The following is a 24,023-nucleotide window of genomic DNA, read 5'->3' as shown; positions in this document are numbered from 1 at the left end:
AGCCTTAGCTCCTTTTTAAGTCTTTAAAATGGGAGTAAGAATACTTATCTCAAGGCTTGAAGTGAGGATTTAGTGAAGTAATATGTAAAGTGCCTAGCACAATTCTCAAAAATCTTTGGTATTGTTTTTTTGTTGTTGTTAATAGTGCACTTGCAAATGATAGAAACCTAACTCAAATAAGTTTTCAAAAATAATGATGATAGGGCTTCCTTGGTGGCGCAGTGATTGAGAGTCCGCCTGCCGATGCAGGGGACACGGGTTCGTGCCCTGGTCCGGGAAGGTACCACATGCCCCGGAGCGGCTGGGCCCGTGAGCCATGGCCGCTGAGCCTGCGCATCTGGAGCCTGTGCTCCATAACGGGAGAGGCCACAACAGTGAGAGGCCTGCGTACCGCAAAAAAAAAAAAAAAAAAAAAAAAAAAAATTGATGATAGCATATATTGCGACTTCTTGTGTGCCACTCACTAGGATAGCCACTTCATCTTCATTGTTTTATTTCATTAAAAGGACTTCTAAAAATTATGTAAGTGAAAAAAACCTAGTTTTGGTCTGGTTCCAGGTAAGGCTGGACCCAGGAGCCCAAATGAGGCCCTCAGATGTCTGTCTCTTTCTACCTTTCAATTCTCTCCTCCATGATGGCATCAGTCTCAGCCAGATTCTCTCCATGAGACAGCCAGTAGCTTCTAGCAACTCCAGGCTTTTATTCATTCAGCTCCTCTAGCCCAATCATTCCAGCATAAGTCCCAGATGGCTTTTGATTAGATAGAGTTGGGTCAGTGTCCTTTCCTGACCAAAAACCATAATCAGGAAGATGAACCTTCTGATTAACCTGACCTGGATCACTTGCCCAACCCTTGTTTGGATTGAGGATTGAGTATAGGGATTGAAGGCGGCCCAGTTTGTAATCTTTCTACTTCATTTTCTGAAAAGCAAGGAGAGCATCAGGGATAACAAAAATCAAAACTCATTTACAACATCTTCAGCAATACTAAGAGGCAGAGAAAACCCCAAACCAAGAGGTAGCAGAACTGGTGTGAAATCAACACTGGTGCAACAGGAAGGAAGGGAGATTCTGAAATGTGTTATAAGCTGCAAATCCGCCAGATGGTCGAACACAGAAGAGGGTTGCATCTTGAGTGAGAAGTGCTGTGAGCAGATTTGAGAACAAAGAACAAAACTAGGGGTCGGAGAAAGGGAAGAGGATGTGTACGCTCAAATCACATCTCTATAAATGGAATGGTGCAAGCATCGTCACCTCAGGATCGATTGTCACCCAGATTGTGCACGTCAGTGCATCCCCAGAACTCCTAAGAGATATGGCTGGTTCTAGGTCTGGGGCAGGGAAGATGCAGGATGAACTTGAGATAGCTTATTCTGACAGAAGGAAAGGAAGCTTTCTAAGGTTAATAGACTTGTATCAAAATGACATAGAAGGTGGTCTGAAAGGGCTCCCGATGGCCAAAGTTGGGACAATTGGGGCATCAAAAAGAATAATGATTATAGATATAGATAAAATGTGTTTCATGTATAAAACTCATGACTTCATAAAGGCACTCAAAAAAGAGAAAGCCAGAAAAGCGTAGTATGAGATGGCCATTAAACAACTCCTTAGGGGCCTCCCTGGTGGCGCAGTGGTTGAGAGTCCGCCTGCCGATGCAGGGGATACGGGTTCGTGCCCCGGTCTGGGAGGATCCCATATGCCGCGGAGCGGCTGGGCCCGTGAGCCATGGCCGCTGGGCCTGCGCATCCGGAGCCTGCGCATCCGGAGCCTGTGCTCCGCAACGGGGGAGGCCACAACAGTGAGAGGCCCGCATACCACAAAAAACAAAACAAAACAAAACAAAAAACAACAACAACAACAAAAAAACAACTCCTTACTTTTAAATTGGTTATTAAAGGAAAAAACTAAATATTTATCCTGCCTTTCCAGGAGAAATTGTATGACAGAATAACCAATTAGCCCAATTGATGAAGAGAAGCTGTACTTTACAAAAGAATGCCAGTTAATAAATGCAGAAGGAAGGATAGAAGTTGAAAACATAATTTTACAAAACCTAATGAAATTATGGATCTAGGCAAGATTTATATATTAGGTGAGTGGCTAAAAAAATTTTAAAATCTAGTGGCTAAAAATAATAATCATTTATTATTCTTCATTACTCTATGAGTCAGCTTGTTGGTTCTTACGTCTGGAGCAGCTTTACTGGTCTCTGTATTCAGCTGATGGCTCACTTGGGGCCGATGGGTCTCAGGTGGCCTCACTCATATGTCAGGCAGTTGACAGGGACGGCTGGATGGCTGAGGTCTCCCTCTGTACTGTCTCTCAAGATGGCCTAGGATGGCTTTATTCACATCTCTGGGACCTCAGCTGGAATAGCTCTGGTCACGGTCCATGGGGTAACTTATCCTGCAGTAGAACAGTCCAAGCTTCTTTACATGGCAGTCTCAAGGGTTCAGCGGCCAAAGGGGGCAACCACTGGTACGCAAACAATCTCCAAGCCTCTGTTTGCATCACGTTTACTAGTATCTGATTGATCCAAGCCCAGACTCAAGCAGTGAAGAAATAGACTCAATCTCTAGCTAGCGAGTCTGGTAGAACTTTCCACAATGACCGAAGTTTTCCATATCTGCACTGTCCAAAGGGTAGTGCAACTGAGGAACTTAATTTTCAGTTTTAATTAATTGAAGCTAAAGTATAAATGACTACATATATGACTGGAAGCTACCACATTGGACAGTGCAGTTCTAGATACAGAATCCCCTATGGTGTTTTCTAGCCAAAATATGAATCCAACTGTCCTTTAGATCTAACGTGCAGTCTGTAGGAGATAGAGGGGTATAGGAATCAGCTACATGGTACAACAAGGAAGCAATCAGACAAATCTAGAAGGGGAGACATTCCGCAGGAAAACTGACCCAATGTCTTCAAAAAGCCAGTGTCATGAAAAGGGGATCCTGACAGACAGAAGAGAAATAAGGGCTATAACAGCCAAAGAGCTATCTTCATAGGATTCCTGGATAGGACTGCACAGTTGTAAGAATTGTTTTAGCTTAAGTGGGGAAATTTGAATATGGTTTGGCTCGTCAGTGACATAGAAAATGTACTGAAGCAGAAAGGTCAAGATTCATTGACCAAAAAATGTTAAGTGTTAGAACAGTATGTAGAATATAATCTCCTCCTGGGAAAGAAAAATACGCATAAATGTGTGTGTATATATAGATACAAATATACATGCAAACATATAAAGATCCAGAAGCATATGCACTAAAAGGTAAGACATGGTGACTCTGGGTGACAGGAAGGTGAAGTTTTGTTTGCTTGATTGTGTGTGTTTTGTAATTTTTTATAAATGTAAATGTGCTGCCTCTAAAATAATAAAGGGGTTATTAAAAATACAAGAGAAAGTTGCTACTAAGTGGGAGGTGCCAAAGATAAGCAGCCATTATACTGTGTGTGTGTGTGCATGTGTGTGTGCATGTGTGTGTGTGCGTGTGCATGTTTTCAGGAAACGCTTCATCACGATAAAGTATTGCAAATACTTCCTGCAGACAAGGGGAGATGACAGAGCTCTGCAGCTGCACAAAGGACTTAGGTCATCTGAAGGATCTGGTAAATGGATCCCTTCCTTCTGACACCACAGCAGCTTCAGCCATCAAGTTGGATTAGACGATCAGCCTTTCCCATTGAGTGGCATGTTCTAGAGTGTTCTAGTATGAATCATTTATGTAGGCATCTAGTTATATTGCTCAGTTTCCCTCAGAAATAATGGCCCCAGGGACTGAATGTCATGTAACAGAGAAAGTGAATAAATTGGTGCGGCCCTGCCACGTGTCAAACAAACAGGAATATATTGCAGGAGAAGTGCTCCATCTATAATTAATGACAGCATTTTAAAGTTTTACCAGAAATTGATAATACAGTGCTTGCTTTTATTGAGGCTTTCCCTTTAGTGATGTGTACATATTTTAAAGTAGGTCTACTATGAAATATACATTAAACTCTTCTTAGAAACATAATCGCTGAGTAGAAAAATATCTTTATAAATGTCTCACTGTCACCCTTTTTGCAATGATTCACTCTCAGTGTTCAGTGTAAAAGTTCCAAGAACATAGTGTTTGTCTCAGAAAGCGTATTTGAGAATACCAAGTAAAAAGCAAATTTGCCAAATTTTTTACAGCTTTTTATATAATTGCCAAATTGCCATTGTCATAATAAAAATCTAGATTGACACTAGTCTGTCTTGGAATTACATGACTATCTTTTAAAATAAACATGTATTAACATTTCTGAGTTACAAGCCCATTTGGGTAGATAAATCTTTCTAGCAGTCAACTAAATAATTGAATGTCAAGGCCAGAGCTTTTATTATCCCCCAAATCTGCAGTTGAACATTTATGATGGAACAGATGAATACATTTCTCTTTGGGCCCCATTAGGGAGAAAGGAGAATTTTTAAGCTCCTATAGTTTAGCAACAGCACTTGTTCAAGTGTTAAGTTCTATCAAATAAAATTAAGTGAAATCAAATTCTCTTCCCATCTGTATACTTTATGGCTTTGCTGAAATTGCTTATTCTGAGACACAATAGGCTGTCACACCTGTCCCATAAATTTCCAAAGCATTAAGTCACTGTCTGACTCTGTTAGCGCTGCATGCATTTCCCCTTAAATTTGCGAGTAACCACAAGTTTTAACAAGTTCAGAGATGGGACGTCCCTTAGGAATCCGCCTGCAGGGGACATGGGTTCGAGCCCTGGTCCGGGAAGATCCCACATGCTGCGGAGCAACTAAGCCCGTGCGCCACAACTACTGAGCCTGCGCTCTAGAGCCCGTGAGCCACAACTACTGAAGCCCACACGCCTAGAGCCCGTGCTCCACAACAAGAGAAGCCACCACAATGAGCAGCTCGCACAATGCAATGAAGACCCAAAGCAGCGAAAAATAAATAAATAAATGTAAAAAAAGAAAAAGAAAAGATCTAACAGTAATTAAAAAAAAAAGTTCACAGAATCATTTTATTTTCTATAGTCTCCTACTGCCAGCATTGTTATCAAATCCCTGAAAATCTTACTGTCTCATTACATATAATTTGCAAATGACACACAATGTGATGTTTTGATTATAGATAAAGAATGATAATGATTTTGTAGCATTTTGCTCTTTATATTTACACAGAACCCTCTCAAATTGCTCCTCGGGATCCATCCACAATGTTTGTTGAGCACAGTTGTTGACAAAGTATTTCATCTAAATGAAGAGGATGGAAGCCATCATGGGAGGAGAAATCAAAGCCTTCAGAGCTGGAAAGTGTAAGTTGTATATATTCATTCTTTTATATGTATTGAGCGCTGGTAGTATGCTAAGCATCATGCTAGGTGTTAGGGATACACAGGTGAGTAGTATAGTCACTCATGTGACTTACAGCCTGCTGGGAGAAGCAGAAATTTAAAAAGGAATTAATCAGTTAATGCAATTAATCAATAAATTACCTGCAATCATGAGAAGTGGTATGAAGGAGAAAAACAGGCTAGAAGAATATGTAACAGGGCACCTGAGCTGTCAGGGCACAGGGAATGGAGGCTGGGTAAGGGGAAATCAGTTAGAAAGGGCTGAACTAAATGCCATTCCAACTGAGGGAGGAAGAGGAGTTAGTAAGTGAAGAACAGAGAGAAGTATTACAGACAAAGCGGGGGAACAGCACGTGCAAAAGCCCTGAGGTGGAAGGGACTTGACAAATTCAAGAACTCATAGAAGGCAAATATGGCTGACTTGGAGAGAACCCAGGGAGAATGGCATGGTATGGCCAGAAAGGGCCAGGGGCCAGCAAGATGGTACAGATACCACAAAAGGCATCAAGTAGGTTTACGTATCTGGGGTTAAGTTTGGGTAAAAAGGAAAGATTGGGCCAAATCTTTTGGCTTTAATATAACATACAGCAGTGCACCACTTGAGCAAAAGAGAGAAATAACCTTCTGTCCGTGGTGTTTGAATGGTAGTACACAGCCAAGATGGCGCCAGGGTGGGACTGGAGACAGGGCTCCCAGGACGGAGGAGGATTCACAGAGCTCTGCCCTTTGGCCTTATGATTGTGGATGTGAGGGGAAAAAAGGACATGTGTACCTGAGACATGGTAGAGAGATAAGAACTCATCGGCTTTGATGAGAGAATGGATGAGAAGACTGAAGGGGAAAGAAGAACAGAAAATAAGGCTCATGCTGATGGCATTGATTAGCTGATACCTGGTGGGAGATTGTGGATAAATACTCCAGCTTTTGGGGTGTGCTCTACACTGCCCCCCCAGAGGTCCCCACAGGGGATGAGCCACAGTTGCCCGCGTTTCTCACCTGCTTGATGACATACCTTTTATCAGCTTCCTTCCCTCCTCCATCTCACTTCCTGGTTCCCCCACTTCCTGAAAGCATCTCCTGGATGAACTACTTCACCTCACATTCTTGTCTCAGGGAACAAAAACTAAGACAGTATGAGTGCAGGGCAGAAGGTGAAACACACACACACACAAGCACACACACACAGACACACACTTTGTTTCAAAGCTTCAACAAGGTCAAAATCTGGCATATACTTTTGGGTACAGTTTCCATGCACGTGATAACTGAATTCCACAAGAGGCTTAGTTTCTTACAGAGAACACGGAGGCTTAGACACCGTGGGGGCTATGGGAAGACAAGCGTAATGTGGTGGGAAAGGTGTTGTTATGAGTAAGAGTGACGAAGTTTGCCTTGGTAGTCTTTAACATAGAAAGTTTTCAGTGTAGCCGCTCCAAAATTTGGAAGAGAGTTTACACGTTTGAGAAAACTGTGGACAAGCAGCCCAAGCGGTATGTGAAAAACTTCTGGGTTCGTGTGATGTTTTGGTCATTAATTTATATAGTAATACGTTACTTCAGTAAGAGGTCACATAATTTATTTAAGATCATAGGTTAAAAAAACACCTCTAATTAGTATATATTTTATAAGATTCTCTTGAGGGTACATCTAGATGAATTTATTTCCAAAGTTTATTTTTTATAGAAATTAACTAAGCCAATAAGAAAAATCTACATATAATATTGCCTTATACTTGCCTAGCCCATTTTTCTTCCAAATATTTCACAACTATTCTCATCACTTTAATCACTTACCAAATATTAGTTAGGAAATGCATTATTAGTCTTATTGTCTAGATCTGGAATTGACACAGAGAAGAAATGTGACTTATCTCATTACTAGTTACTTTTACTATTAATGATGAATCCGAGATTACAACCCAGAGCACTTGACTTCCTGTGTTTCTCTAGTTTGAATTTAATTAGAAATTAATGTAATTTAATAGTTTCGTTTCGTGGTTGGATATTTGATGACAGTTTATGAAGGAAATGCTTGCTCCTGAAGCAATCATTTGGAAATAAGAGGGTGTGTTTTGTTCTTTTTCCCGAAAGCTATTTATATAATATAGTTCAATGGGTTTATGATACAGATTTGTCTTTCTTTTGGTTCACCTGGCCCAGCAATAGGGAAGGGTCTCATTAGATGAAGGACTTAACCCCCAAAAGCAACAGGATCAGGGGCTCAGTGGTGGACACCATTCTGAAGAAACTTGGTCAAATAGAGTTCATTCTTCTTATTTTATTTATTTATTTATGTATGTATGTATGTATGTATGTATGTATGTATGTATGTATTTATTTATTTATTTATGGCTGTGTTGGGTCTTTGTTTCTGTGCGAGGGCTTTCTCTAGTTGTGGCAAGTGGGGGCCACTCTTCATCGCGGTGCGTGGGCCTCTCACTATTGCAACCTCTCTTGTTGCGGAGCACAGGCTCCAGACGCACGGGCTCAGTAATTGTGGCTCACGGGACGAGTTGCTCCGCGGCATGTGGGATCTTCCTAGATCAGGGCTCGAACCCGTGTCTCCTGCATTGGCAGGCAGATTCTCAACCACTGCGCTGCCAAGGAAGCCCAATTCTTCTTATTTTTAAAGGCCTTTTAGATCTAAGTGATTAAATCTAAAAACAGAATATTTTCCAGTTTTTTTCTTTTTCTTCTTAAGCAGTTACTTCTCTCTTCTACTTAAAGATGCTCATTAAGATTGACCTACAGGGCTTCCCTGGTGTCACAGTGGTTGAGAGTCCGCCTGCTGATGCAGGGGACGCGGGTTCGTGCCCCGGTCTGGGAGGATCCCACGTGCCGTGGAGCGGCTAGGCCCGTGAGCCATGGCCGCTGAGCCTGCGCGTCCAGAGCCTGTGCTCCGCAACGGGAGAGGCCACAGCAGTGAGAGGCCCGTGTACCGCAAAAAAAGAATAAAAAAAGATTGACCTTCAGAGAGTGTATTCCTTTGCTAGGGCTGCTGTTGAACCGAAGTTCGTGTGCCCGATACACAGTAAAGCCAAATGAAACAAAGCATCAGAGTTTGGAGCAGAGAAAGGTTTATTGCAAGGGCCAAGCAAGGAGAATGGGCAGGCAGCTCATGCTCCAAAGACCAGAACCCTCCAATAGCTTTCAGGGAAGGGTTTTTAAAGGCAACATTGGGGTAAGGGCTGAAGGATGCAGGACTTTCTTCTGATTGGTTGGTGGTGAGGTAACAGGGTGATGTTTCAGGATCTCAATCATCAACCTTCTGGTTTCAACCAGTCTGGGGTCTAAGTGCTGGTGCTCAACACGCAGTCACCATCCTCTACCTGGGTGGGGATCTTAGTTCTTACAGAAGAACTTGAAGTTATGCAACAGATTGTTAGGTGTATCCCTTGAGAAGGAATTAGGACTCTGGTTTTTCACTGCACTATTGTTTCTTGACTAGTTTTCCTTTGTTTCTGCATTTCCTCTCTTCCCTAATTATCAATAGTAACTGCTTGAATCTGCCCTTTGAACTCAAGGCAGGCCTGGGAGACTAAAGCCTTTTTCTACACACAGGAATGGGGGACATAGAGGGGTTTTTGTACCTGAGAGGACCCCACAGGATCCTGCTCGTTTTCACTGCCATAACAAAATATCACAGACTAAGTGGCTTCAACAAGAGAAATTTATTTCTCACAGTTCTGAAAGCAGGAAGTTCAGGATCAAGGTGAGAGCAGGGTTGCTTTCATTCTGAGGCCTCTCTCTTTGGCTTGTAGATGGCCACCTTCTCGCCATGTCCTCACATGATCTTTTCTTTGTGCATGTGCATCCCTGGTGTCTCTTTGCAAGTCCAAATTTCCTCTTCTTATAAGGACATCAGTCAGCTTGCGTTAGGGTCCACCCTAAGGGCCTCATTTTAACTTAATCACCTCTTTGAAGGTTCTGTCTCCAAAAACAGTCGTGTGGATGAGGGCCCATTCATAATGACCTCATTTAATTTTAATTACCTCTTTAAAGGCCCAATCTCCAAATACACTCATATTCTGAGGTATTGGTCATTGACAATGACTCCTTAACCAAACTTTAGTCAGGCTGCTCTAAGCTCTCAAAGCCCTGACCCTGAGTTTTGTCCTTGGCCTACTTAGTATAATTTTAGCAAGAATCCTGCTGGGTCAATTTAACAAAAATCTCTCACCCTGGATAGTTGATCAGTTTCCTCATCGCCAACCCTGGCTACCTTAGCACCGGTCCTGTCTTTGGCAAGATTCCTGTTGAGTGGGTCTACCAAAAATCCCCATAGCCTTTTAGTAATCTTCTATCTGCTGACACCCCTCCACACAGACCCACCCTCACCTCCCTACCCCCCGACCCCCTACCCCCCTCCTTGTCTGTAAATCTCCACTTGTCCTTGTTATATTTACTTTGGGGCTGATCTCTTTCCCCCACTGCAAACCCCTCGTTGCATAAAGTTCCCCTCACCACCTTGAACAAGTATCATGAATCTTTTTTGTCTTTAAGAGGATTAGGTTTTCAACATATGAATTGAGGTTGGTGGGAGACCCAGTTCAGCCCATACTAGGGAGGATGAGCAAATGTACGTCTGCAGATCTTTCAGAACTGAGAAGAGAATTTCCTTCTTTCTCAAAGATAGAATTGACCTCTTTGGTCCTTGAATATTTTCTGGTCAGAACCTTTCTGGAGCATGGAGAGGCAAGAAGTGACCCTCACTCGGTCATACAGCACTCAGGAAGACATCCCTTAGCCAAGCCGATGGCTGTCGCACCCCTTCAACCCTAATTATTTTGGCACATGCAATTGGATAGAAGCAGTGTTTGGATGTGTGCTCTTGAACCATCAGACATGGATTTGAATTCTGCCTCTATCAGCTGTAAGATCTTGGACAAGGAACGTTCACTCTCTCAACCTCAGTTTCCCCATCTGTAAAATGAGGGTAACACAATGGTTTGGGGTAAGAATTTAAAAAGACAATGCACGCAAAGTACTCGGCATTTAGTTGGCACTCAATAAATGTTAACTGTTACCATCATTAAAGATCATCTGAGCCGGTACCTGAAAATGTTAGATGAGGAATCCAAAGATGGATGTTTGCCTCTGCTCTACTGACATTCTTTCTAAAACCCTTCCTCATTTCAAGCGGCTTTTCATTTGTCTGAAATCTAAGGGCAAACAGTGGTCTACAGATTCACCTTGAAGCCGTGGCCTGTATTTGAGGGGCTCCTACATGCACAGTCCTTCTGACTTTGTCTAAAAGAAAACATATAGCAATAAAACTAAAAGGAAAAGTATTGCTGTTTCTCCTTACTTTACCAAAGATGGTAATTACAGTTGATGAGTAGCACTCGCAGAGGTACTCAGCATGGGTTACAGCTCATTTAAAAATGAATAAGGGGCTTCCCTGGTGGCACTGTGGTTGAGAGTCCGCCTGCCGATGCAGGGGACACGGGTTCGTGCCCCGGTCCGGGAAGATCCCACATGCTGTGGAGCGGCTGGGCCCGTGAGCCATGGCCGCTGAGCCTGCGTGTCCAGAGCCTGTGCTCCACAACAGGAGAGGCCGCGGCAGTGAGAGGCCCGCGTACCGCAAGAAAAAAAAAAATGAGGACTGATGGAAAGAACAAACAAAGAAGGGGAGTGGAGAAAGCAGGATTAACCTGAATCCTAGTAATTCTTCCCCTGAATTTTCACTCTCCCCTTGGAGGTCTCACTTTCACCTCGTGGCCTTCTGCAAATGATGGGCAGAAGTTGGGCACGTGCAGATTGCTCTACAGGGCCTCAGCGAAGAAGGAGGTAGCATAGAGGACCATAGGGCTAGAATTCTTCTCAGGATTTAAAGACCAGTCCTACCTTCATAGCCACACCACCCACCAAGGCCAAGCTGATAGCCTCTGGGTCTTTGTTTTCTCACTTGTGAGATGGAAATATCAGTACCCACCTCACAGGGTTGTTTTATATTTTTTTTAATTGATGTGTAGTTGATTTACAATGTTTCCAGTGTATAGCAAAGTGATTCAGTTGTGTGTATATGTATGTGTGTATGTGTGTGTGTGTGTGTACGTATATATATTCTTTTTCAGATTGTTTTCCATTATAGGTTATTACAAGATGTTGAATATAGTTCCCTGTACTATACAATATGTTCTTGTTGTTTATCTATATATAGTAGTGTGTATCTTTTTTTTACATCTTTACTAGAGTATAATTGCTTTACAGTGTTGTGAGTACTATGTATCTGTTAACCCCACATTTCTAATTTATCCCTCCCATCTTTCCCCTTTGGTAACCACATATTTGTTTTCCATGTCTGTGAATCTATTTCTGTTTTGTAAATGAGTTCACTTGTATCATTTTTTAAAATACCACGTATAAATATCATATATTTGTCTCTGTCTTTCTCTGTCTGACTGACTTCACTTAGCATGATAATCTCTAGGTCCATCCATGTTGCTGCAAATAGCATTATTTTATTCTTTTTTTCTGGCTGAGTAATATTCCATTGTATATATACCACATCTTCTTTATCCTTTCATCTGTCAATAGTTATTTAGGTTGTTTCTATATCTTGGCTATTGTAAATAGTGCTGCTGTGAACACTGGGGTACATGTATCTTTCTGAATTAGTTTTTGTCTTTTCTGGATATATGCCCAAGAGTAGGATTGCTGGATCATGTGGTAACTCTATTTTTAGTTTTTTAAGGAAACTCCATACTGTTCCCCGTAGTGGCTTCACCAGTTTATATTCCCACCAGCCGTGTAGGAGGGTTCCCATAGAGTTTTGTATGTAAAGCATTTTACACACCCAGCGCTCAGAATAATACTTCTGATCAAGTCATCATAACCACTCGACCAGCAGAAAGCCTGTGGGGGACTGGCTTCACAGGATGAGGCAAAAGGAAGTTTGCTAATGCACAAAAACAAGAAATGCTCTTTGGCAATCATCTGAAGATGGTAGGAATGTGACCCATGGGATAAAGTGAACGAGACAGAGTTTGCTATATTGTGATAGTGACATAAAGGTGTTACAGTTTCAAAAACTGAAAAAGTAGATCAGTATGAATTTTTCTTACCCCTCTTCCCTCCCCCAAGCAACCAACTGGGCCAAGTTTTTCTCACTTTTAATATAAAAGACCTCAGACCAACCTTTGTTGAATGTTTGTATTGATACTGGAGGACATTCCTTACACTCCGGAAGTTCTATTTCATGTTGATTTCAGTCTTTGGGTTTTGCTATAGGACTAGTTTTCGATTGCCTCACAGCTGCCAGAATGATAATGTTGTCATCTAAAAGTGTCCCCTCTTGGGCTTCCCTGGTGGCGCAGTGGTTGAGAGTCCGCCTGCCGATGCAGGGGACACGAGTGCGTGCCCCAGTCTGGGAAGATCCCACATGCCGCGGAGCGGCTGGGCCCGTGAGCCATGGCCGCTGAGCCTGCGCGTCCGGAGCCTGTGCTCCGCGACGGGAGAGGCCACGACAGTGAGAGGCACGCGTACCGCAAAAAAAAAAAAAAAAAAAAAAGTGTCCCCTCCAGCAAGGGTGTCCAGGTTTTGCACATAAAACGCAAGATACCTGATTAACTTTGAATTTTAGATTAACAATGAATAATTTTTTAGCATAATTTTATCCCAGATCTTTCGTGGGACATGCTTATACTAAAAAAAAATTAGTTGGTGTTGCTCTAAAATTCAAATGTAACTGGGTGACCTGCATTTAATCTGGCAGTCCTATCTCAGGAGCTGGGCCTGGCCTGGAGAGCACTTCTGCAACCTCAGGAAGAAGCTCCAAGTTTTATTCCAAGCCAAGAAACTGAGGGGAAAAGGAGAGGCCCCAGATCTTCTTGGGAGGGGGAGACAACTTGACGGTCACCAGGCAAAAGTTGGGGGTTGGTCACGTGGGACTCTGCATCCTGCGCCCTCTGCAAGACACCATCCAAGCAGGACTGCATTCTCGTCCGAGGACTTACTCTGATTTAGTCCAAATCACAGATCTGGCTAGAAGAAGCCAACTGTCTATATGTTAATGTTTCATATGCTTATACATTTAAAATTGATGAGCAGCGAATACTAGTCAAACACAACCTCTCCTTCCGTGGGGTCCATTTGTGATCATCTGAAAAGAAGAATTTTCCTTTCGGGTTATGTAACTTCAGATGGGTTGATTTATTCCATAGCTCTTTGCAATCAAATAAAGCTGATGTTTGAGGGTAAGCTGTGACAAAGTGAAAGAGCGGCATGGACATATATACACTACCAAACGTAAGGTAGATAGCTAGTGGGAAGCAGCCGCATAGCACAGGGAGATCAGCTCGGTTCTTTGTGACCGCCTGGAGGGGTGGGATAGGGAGGGTGGGAGGGAGAAGCAAAAGGGAGGGGATATGGGAACATATGTATATGTATAACTGATTAAATTTGTAAAATAAAAAAAAATAAAAAATAAAAAATAAAAAAAAAAATAAAGCTGATGTTTGAATGGGATAAATGTGCTCTGTTTTTCCTTCATATTTTTCCCATTTTTTTCTGTCTGTACTAATCTCTGATTTTAATTCTGTGTTGTTTTTAGGATAAGAAGTAATAAGCTCCATATAGTTTATGAGTGTGTTGTTCTGTTCATTTTTTCAGTTAAGTCCTATCTAAATTCTTGTTGTCAGAATAATAGTTGTTATTTTCGTCATGATTTGTATCCAATATATTTTGATTTGGCCTCCATATAATTTGAAGAGTCTGTTGTAAATTGAGGCTATAATGTTATAAACAATGCCATTTCAAAGATGAATTATTAAATGTTATATGGAAAAATGTTTTGAGTGAATTATCAGTTTATTCCATTTGCCAAATATCAATTTAGGATCATAAACATGATTATGCAGAGAAAAGAATTTTAAGAACTCCTCTCATGATCCTGATTATCTGACAGAAAACAAAGCTACCTCTAGAGCACATTTGCAAAGAAAATTACAAATATTATTGGTTGTTAAGCAGGAATAATACTATTCTTTTAATAAAATTTGGATATGACAAAATAATGGGGTTTTTTTGTCCAAGACACTATGTGAAAGTTCTCCTGTAACATTATGCTAAAGTCATCGAATGGCTATGTGATCCCATTTCAAAGCTATCTCAAGTTCTATTTAGATGTTTTAAATTAAAATTAATAAATGTTTAATATTATAAGCATATTGGGTAGCGTTAAAAAAAACAAAATTCAGCCAAGTAAATTTGAAGATCTAATTGGTTTTATTAATGATTCATGAATCAGGTAACATCCCATCTAATAAATATAAGTATGCTCTGAGGGGTCATACAAAATAGAAGGTTTTTTTTTTTTTTTTTTGCGGTACGCGGGCCTCTCACTGCTGTGGCCTCTCCCGTTGTGGAGCACAGGCTCCAGACACGCAGGCTTAGCGGCCATGGCTCACGGGCCCAGCCGCTCCGCGGCATGTGGGATCCTCCCAGACCGGGGCACGAACCCGCGTCCCCTGCATCGGCAGGCGGACTCTCAACCAGTGCGCCACCAGGGAAGCCCAAAATAGAAGGTTTATATAGGCAGAAGGAGGGTGGGACAAGGAAGCTATTACAAAAGAGAAGGATTGTTTCAGGCCAGGTCACCTTTCAGGGGAAGGGTGAGGGTCCGTAATACTGATTACCTCTTCTTCCTTTGGGGGCTGGAGAGAGCCCACATGACAGATTAACTCATTGGTGCTGGCCAGAAAATTCCAGACTGGACAATTAAAACTACATTGCTAGGTTTCTTTTTTTTAAGGGCCAAGTAATATTCCATTACACACACGTATATACCATATCTTCTTTATCTGTATGTCTACTGATGGACAGTTAGGTTGCTTTCATACCTTGACTATTGTAAACAACGCTGCAATGGACATTGGAGTGCAAACATCTTTTCAAATTAGTGTTTTCATTTTCTTCAGGTAAATATCCAGAAGTTAAAATTCTGGATCATATGGCAGTTCTACTTTTAATTTTTTTAGTAACCTTCATTTAAGATTGTATCCCTTTATCCTCCTGTTCTCCATAGTGGCTGCACCAATTTACATTCCCACCAACTTTGCTAAAGGGTTCCCTTTTCTCCACATCCTCACCAACTTGTTATTTGTCCTCTTTTGATGATAGCCGTTCTGATGGGTGTGAGGTGGTATCTCATTGTGGTTTTAATTTGCATTTTGCTGATGATTAGTGATGTTGAGCATCTTTGCATGTGTCTGTTGGCTATCAGTGTGTCCTCTTTGGAAGAATATCTATTCAGGTCCTCTGCCCATTTTTTCATCAGGTTGGTTTTTTTTTTTTTTTTTTAATTGAGCTGTATGAGTTCTTTGTATACTTTGGGTGTAAACCCCTTGTCAGGTATATCATTTGCAAATACCTTCTCCCATTCAGTAGGTGACCTTTTCATTTTGTTGATAGTTTCCTTCCATGTGCAAAAGATCTTTCCTTTGATGTTTGCGACAATGTGGATAGCTTAAAGGGCACTATGCTAAGTGAAATGAGTCAGACAGAGAAAGACAAATACCATGTGATGTCACTTATATGTGGAATCTAAAAACCAAGCAAGGAGGCAAACAAACAAATGAAACAAAACAGACTCATAGATACAGAGAACAGATGGGTGGTTGCCAGATTTGAAGATGGTGAGAAGATGGGTGAAATAAGTGAGGGAATGAAGAGGTACAAACCTCCAGTTATAAAATAAGTAAGTCACAGGGATGTAATATACAGCCTAAGGAATATGGTCAATAATATTGTAATAACTTTTTTTTTCACACACACACACTGTATTTTATTTTTACAAGAGATAAATAGACTGACACCAACCATTGTAAATGGATGACCACAACAAAAGCAGCAATGATTGCAAGTACCACACACGAAACACACTCATACTATGTCATAATATTGACATTCAGTCCAGGAATCCTTCACTGTAACAGCTCCTTTACTTTGCAGTGAAAATTGATTTGTATATTTTTTGCCTCTGAGTCCTTATGGGATTTTTTTTTAATTCAAACAGAAAGTCACAAAAATTATAATCATCCTCATCAGTTCACTCAGTCCCATGTAATTAATTTTTTTTCACCTTGATCTTTTGTTAGCACTTTTATGAATTCATCAGTTTTCCATCAGAGTTCTGAAAATGCTTATTCATTCAGTTCAGCAGTATAGTCAGTTACCAGAAACCTGTACTTGTCAGAGTCTTTTCCATGAATTCCTTGAAGATGAATCCCTTTTATAGGAACATTTTTGCAAAAGCATCAGAGTACACCCAGAACTGTTTGTAAATAACAAAGGACTTAAAAATGACCATGGTTACAGATTTGATGAAAGTTCATAATAATGCAGTTGACAAAGAAATTTATTTCTGAGATATACATTTTAAAGTAATAACTAGAATTATGACTTATAACATTATACCAGAACATAAACGATTTTTAGAAATTTCATGTAATGTCTAAAACATTTATATTAACATATTTCCATACAAATAACCCAAAGAAAGTTTAGTATTAGTTGTTTGTTTGTTTGTTTGTTTATACTGCAGGTTCTTATTAGTCATCAATTTTATACACATCACTGTATACATGTCAGTCCCAATCGCCCAATTCAGCACACCACCATCCCCACCCCACCACGGTTTTCCCCCCTTGGTGTCCATACGTTTGTTCTCTACATGTGTGTCTCAACTTCTGCCCTGCAAACCGGTTCATCTGTACCATTTTTCTAGGTGCCACATACATGCGTTAATATACGATATTTGTTTTTCTCTTTCTGACTTACTTCACTCTGTATGACAGTCTCTAGGTCCATCCACGTCTCAACAAATGACTCAATTTCATTCCTGTTTATGGCTGAGTAATATTCCATTGTGTATATGTACCACAACTTCTTTATCCATTCATCTGTCGATGGGCACTTAGGTTGTTGCTTCCATGACCTGGCTATTGTAAATAGTGCTGCAATGAACATTGGGGTGCATGTGTCTTTTTGAATTATGGTTTTCTCTGGGTATAAGCCCAGTAGTGGGATTGCTGGGTCATAAGGTAATTCTATTTTTAGTTTTTTGAGGAACCTCCATACTGTTCTCCATAGTGGCTGTATCAATTTACATTCCCACCAACAGTGCAAGAGGGCTCCCTTTCCTCCACACCCTCTCCAGCATTTGTTGTTTGTAGATTTTCAGATGATGCCCATTCTAACTGGTGTGAGGTGATACCTCATTGTAGTTTTGATTCACATTTCACTAATAATTAGTGATGTTGAGCAGCTTTTCATGTGCTTCTTGGCCATACGTATGTCTTCTTTGGAGAAATGTCTATTTAGGTCTTCTGCCCATTTTTGGATTGGGCTGTTTGTTTCTTTAATATTGAGCTGCATGAGCTGTTTATATATTTTAGAGATTAATCCTTTGTCCGTTGATTCGTTTGCAAATATTTTCTCCCATCCTGAGGGTTGTCTTCTCGTCTTGTTTATGGTTTCCTTTGCTGTGCAAAAGCTTTGAAGTTTCATTAGGTCCCATTTGTTTATTTTTATTTCCATTACTCTAGGAGGTGGATCAAAAAAGATCTTGCTGTGATTTATGTCAAAGAGTGTTCTTCCTATGTTTTCCTCGAAGAGTTTTATAGTATCTGGTATTACATTTAGGTCTCAAATCCATTTTGAGTTTATTTTTGTGTATGGTGTTAGGGAGTGTTCTAATTTCATTCTTTTACATGTAGCTGTCCAATTTTCCCAGCACCACTTATTGAAGAGACTGTCTTCTCTCCACTGTATATCTTTGCCTCCTTTGTCATAGATTAGTTGACTGTAGGTGCGTGGGTTTATCTCTGGGCTTTCTATCTTGTTCCATTGATCTGTGTTTCTGTTTTTGTGCCAGTACCATATTGTCTTGATTACTGTAGTAATCAAGCTTTGTAGTATAGTCTGAAGTCAGGGAGTCTGATTTCTCCAGCTCCGTTTTTTTCCCTCAAGACTGCTTTGACTATTCGGTGTCTTTTGTGTCTCCATACAGATTTTAAGATGATTTGTTCTAGCTCTGTAAAAAGTGCCACTGGTAATTTGATAGGGCTTGCATTGAATCTGTAGATTGCTTTGGGTAGTGTAGTCATTTTCACAATATTGATTCTTCCAATCCAAGAACATGGTATATCCTATTGGTATCAGCTTTAATTTCTTTCATCACTGTCTTACAGTTTTCTTCATACAGGTCTTTTGTCTCCCTAGGTAGGTTTATTCCTAGGTATTTTATTTTTTTGTTGCAATGGTAAATGGCAGTGTTTCCATAATTTCTCTTCAGATTTTTCATCATTAGTGTATAGGAATGCAAGAGATTTCTGTGCATTAATTTTGTATCCTGCAACTTTACCAAATTCATTGATTAGCTCTAGTAGTTTTCTGGTGGCATTTTTAGGATTCTCTATGTATAGTATCATGTCATCTGCAAACAGTGACAGTTTTACTTCTTCTTTTCCAATTTGTATTCCTTTTATTTCTTTTTCTTCTCTGATTGCTGTGGCCAGGACTTCCAAATCTATGTTGAATAATAGTGGTGAGAGTGGACATCCTTGTCTCGTTCCTGATCTTAGAGGAAACGCTTTCAGTTTTTCACCATTGAGAATGATGTTTGCTGTGGGTTTGTCATATATGGCCTTTATTATGTTGAGGTAGGTTCCCTCTATGCCCACTTTCTGGAGAGTTTTTATCATAAATGGATGTTGAATTTTGTCAAAAGCTTTTTCTGCATCTATTGAGATGATCGTATGGTTTTTATTCTTCAATTTGTTCATATGGTGTATCACATTGATTGATTTGCGTATATTGAAGAATCTTGGCATTCCTGGGATAAATCCCTTTTGATCATGGTGTATGATCCTTTTAATGTGTTCTTGGATTCTGTTTGCTAGTATTTTGTTGAGGATTTTTGCATCTATATTCATCAGTGATGTTGGTCTGTAATTTTCTTTTTTTTTAGTATCTTTGTCTGGTTTTGGTATCAGGGTGATGGTGGCCTCATAGAATGAGTTTGAGAGTGTTCCTTCCTCTGCAATTTTTTGACAGTTTTGAGAACGATGGGTGTTAGCTCCTCTGTAAATGTTTGACAGAATTCACCTGTGAAGCCATCGCCATCTGGTCCTGGACTTTTGTTTGTTGGAAGATTTTAAATCACACTTTCAGTTTCAGTGCTTGTGATTGGTCTGTTCATATTTTCTCTTTCTTCCTGGTTCAGTCTTGGAAGGTTATACCTTTCTAAGAATTTGTCCATTTCTTCCAGGTTGTCCATTTTATTGGCATAGAGTTGCTTGTAGTAGTCTCTTAGGATGCTTTGTATTTCTTCAGTGTCCGTTGTAACTTCTCCTTTTTCATTTCTAATTTTATTGATTTGAGTCCTCTCCCTCTTTTTCTTGATGAGTCTGGCTAATGGTTTATCAATTTCGTTTATCTTCTCAAAGAACCAGCTTTTAGTTTTATTGATCTTTGCTATTGTTTTCTTTGTTTCTATTTCATTTATTTCTGTTCTGATCTTTATGATTTCTTTCCTTCTGCTAACTTTGGGTTTCGTTTGTTCTTCTTTCTCTAGATCCTTTAGGTGTAAGGTTAGATTGTTTACTTGAGATTTTTCTTGTTTCTTGAGGTAGGCTTGTATAGCTATAAACTTCCCTCTTAGAACTGCTTTTGCTGCATCCCATAGTTTTGGATCATCGTGTTTTCATTGTCATTCGTCTCTAGGTATTTTTTGATTTCCTCTTTGATTTCTTCAGTGATCTCTTGGTTATTTAGTAACGTATTGTTTAGCCTCCATGTGTTTGTGTTTTTTACGTTTTCTTCCCTGTAGTTGACTTCTTATCTCATAGCATTGTGGTCAGAAAAGATGCTTGATATGATTTCAATTTTCTTAAGTTTACTGATGCTTGATTTGTGACCCAAGATTTGATCTATCCTGGATAATGTCCTGTGCGCACTTGAGAAGAAAGTGTAGTCTGCTATTTTTGGATGGTATGTCCTATAAATATCAATTAAATCTATCTGGTCTATTGTGTCATTTAAAGCTTGTGTTTCCTTATTTATTTTCATTTTGGATGATCTGTCCATTGGTGTAGGTGAGGTGTTAAAGTCTCCCACTATTATTGTGTTACTGTCGATTTCCTCTTTTATAGCTGTTAGCAGTTGCCTTATGTATTGAGGTGCTCCTATGTTGGGTGCATATATATTTATAATTGTTATATCTTCTTCTTGAATTGATCCCTTGCTCATTATATAGCATCCTTCCTTGTCTCTTGTAAGATTCTTTAATTTAAAGTCTATTTTATCTGATATGAGTATTGCTACTCAAGCTTTCTTTTGATTTTCATTTGCATGGAATATCTTTTATCATCCCCTCACTTTCAGTCTGTATGTGTCCCTAGGTCTGAAGTGGGTCTCCTGTAGACAGCGTATATATGGTTGTTGTTTTTGTATCCATTCAGCAAGCCGGTGTCTTTTGGTTGGAGCATTTAATCCATTCACGTTTAAGGTAATTATCGATATGTGTGTTCCTATGACCATTTTCTTAATTGTTTGGGGTTTGTTTTTGTAGGTCCTTTTCTTCTCTTGTGTTTCCCACTTAGAGAAGTTCCTTTAGCATTTGTTGTAGAGCTGGTTTGGTGGTGCTGAATTCTCTTAGCTTTTGCTTGTCTGTAAAGCTTTCGATTTCTCCATCGAATCTGAATGAGATCCTTGCAACCAAGAGTAATCTTGGTTGTAGGTTTTTCCCTTTCATCACTTTAATTATATCATGCCACTCCTTTCTGGCTTGTAGAGTTTCTGCTGAGGAATCAGCTGTTAACCTTATGGGAGTTCGCTTCTATGTTATTTGTCGTTTTTCCCTTGCTGCTTTCAATAATTTTTCTTTGTCTTTAATTTTTGCCAAGTTGATTACTATGTGTCTCGGCATGTTTCTCCTTGGGTTTATCCTGTATGGGACTCGCTGTGCTTCCTGAACTTGAGTGGCTATTTCCTTTCCCACATTAGGGAAGTTTTCAACTATAATCTCTTCAAATATTTTCTCAGGTCCTTTCTCTCTTCTCCGTCTGGGACCCCTATAATGCGAATGTTGTTGCATTTAATATTGTCCCAGAGGTCTCTTAGGCTGTCTTCACTTCTTTTCATTCTTTTTTCTTTATTCTGTTCCACAGTAGTGAATTCCACCATTCTGTCTTCCACGTCACGTATCTATTCTTCTGCCTCAGTTATTCTGCTATTGATTCCTTCTAGTTTTCATTTCGGTTATAGTATTGTTCATCTCTGTTTGTTCTTTAACTCTTCTAGGTCTTTGTTAAACATTTCTTGCATCTTCTTGATCTTTGCCTCCATTCTTTTTCCGAGGTCCTGTATCGTCTTCACTCTCATTATTCTGAATTCTTTTTCTGGAAGGTTGCCTATCTCCACTTCGATTAGTTGTTTTTCTCGGGTTTTATCTGTTTCTTCATCTGGTATATAGACCTCTGCCTTTTCATCTTGTCCATCTTTCTGTGAATGCAGTTTTTGTTCCACAGGCTGCAGGATTGTAGTTCTTCTTTCTTCTGCTGTCTGCCGTCTGGTGGATGAGGCTATCTAAGAGGCTTGATGGGAGGGACTGGTGGTGGGTAGAGCTGGGTGTTGCTCTGGTGGGCAGAGCTCAGTAAAACTTTAATCCACTTGACTGTTGATGGGTGGGGCTGTGTTCCCTCTCTGTTGGTTGTTTGGCCTGAGGTAACCCATCACTGGAGCCTACCTGGGCTCTTTGGTGAGGCTAATGGCAGACTCTGGGAGGGCTCACGCCAAGGAGTACTTCCCAGGACTTCTGCTGCCAGTGTTTTTGTCCCCACAGTGAAACAGAGCCACCCCTCGCCTCTGCAGGAGACCCTCCAACACTAGCAGGTAGGTCTGATTCAGTCTCCCCCGGGGTCACTGCTCCTTCCCCTGGGTCCTGATTTGCACACTACTTTGTGTGTGCCCTCCGAGAGTGGAGTCTCTGTTTCCCCCAGTCCTGTCGAAGTCCTGCTATCATTTCCCACTAGGCTTCAAAGTCTGATTCTCTAGGAATTCCTCCTCCCATTGCCAGACCCCCAGGTTGGGAAGCCTGACGTGGGGCTCAGAACCTTCACTCCAGTAGGTGGACTTCTGTGGTATAAGTGTTCTCCAGTCTGTGAGTTACCCAGCCAGCAGTTACGGGATTTGATTTTGCTGTGATTGCGCCCCTCCTACCATCTCATTGTGGCTTCTCCTTTGTCTTTGGATGTGGGGTATCTTTTTTGGTGAGTTCCAGTGTCTTCCTGTCGATGAGTGTCCAGCAGCTAGTTGTGATTCTGATGTTCTCACAAGAGGGAGTGAGAGCACATCCTTCTACTCCGCCATCTTGGTTCCTCCTCGCAACTAAATAATCTGTAGTAACTTTTATGGGTTTCTAGATGGTTTCTAGACTTGCCATGGTGATCATTTCATAACCTATGCAAATGTCAAGTCATTATGTAGTACACCTGAAACTAACATAATACTATACATCAACTATATTTCAATAAAATGTAATTATAAAATAAAAAATTAAAATTAAGAAAATTTAAATAAAAAATTATACTCCTGGGGAAGGGCAGAACTGCCGTTAGGTCAGGTATTTAATCTAGGTTTGGTATCATGGGCTTTAGCACAAGTGATGCCATTTTGGGGCCTGTGGTTTAATCTGTAACAGTAGGAACACATGGTATAAGCAAAGTTCATTGGTACTTTACATATATTCTTTCTAATTCTCCTGGAAACGTTGCAAGATAGGTATTACTGTTTCATTTTACACATAAAGAAACTGAGGCTCAAAGATGTTAAATAAGTTGTTCAAGGGCATGGTGCTAGTAAGGGGCAGAGCTAAGGTTTGAACCCTGATCTGGTTGGCACAAAACCCATGTACTTTCCCTACACGAAATTGTTGTTGGTGGGAGGAACATTGGGCCAAGATGATTTGATAATAGAAGATTTATAAAAGTTCCTCCTTTCAAAAAAGGAATAAAGGCAATATAACATGATATAAAAACAAGACAGTTAAAAAAGAAAACAGAACAAAAGATAGTTTAGCATATGTTACATTGGAGTGACAAATTACTTTAGGTGAGTCTTGAATTTAGCTGTGAGTGTCCTAGCAGCCAGGTAAAAGGAGTTGAATTACATAATGCTTTCTGTCTTAACAAAGGCAGTGAAGGAGCTCGTTTGCAAAGATGAATTTTTCCCTTCCATGATTTTTTAAAATTTATTTCATTAAAGTATAGTTGATTTACAACGTTAATTTCTGCTGTACAGGAAAGCGATTCAGTTATACATATATATACATTCTTTCTCATATTTTTTACATTATGGTTTATCACAGGATATTGAATATAATTCCCTGTGCGATATAGTAGGGCTTTGTTATTTATCCATTCCATATATAATAGTTTGTATCTACTAATCCCAAACTCCCTGTCCTTCCCTCTCCACCCCCCAACCACCTTGGCAACCACAAGTCTGTTCTCTATGTCTGTGAGCCTGCTTCTGTTTTCCCTTTCATGATTTTTATGGAGGAATTTGTGACCTGAGTTCTTTACTAAGAGATGCTCAGTAACCTAATGGTTACTGCCTTCCTTAATCTTTGGTTTTATAGAAATCCAATTAGTCTCATGGAAACTTTGAGGTTGA

Source organism: Mesoplodon densirostris, chromosome 10 (genome assembly GCF_025265405.1).
Source record: "Mesoplodon densirostris isolate mMesDen1 chromosome 10, mMesDen1 primary haplotype, whole genome shotgun sequence".
NCBI classification, from domain to species: Eukaryota; Metazoa; Chordata; class Mammalia; order Artiodactyla; family Ziphiidae; genus Mesoplodon; species Mesoplodon densirostris.
The sequence above is the reverse complement of the archived record's forward strand: the minus strand, read 5'-3'. Positions refer to the sequence as shown.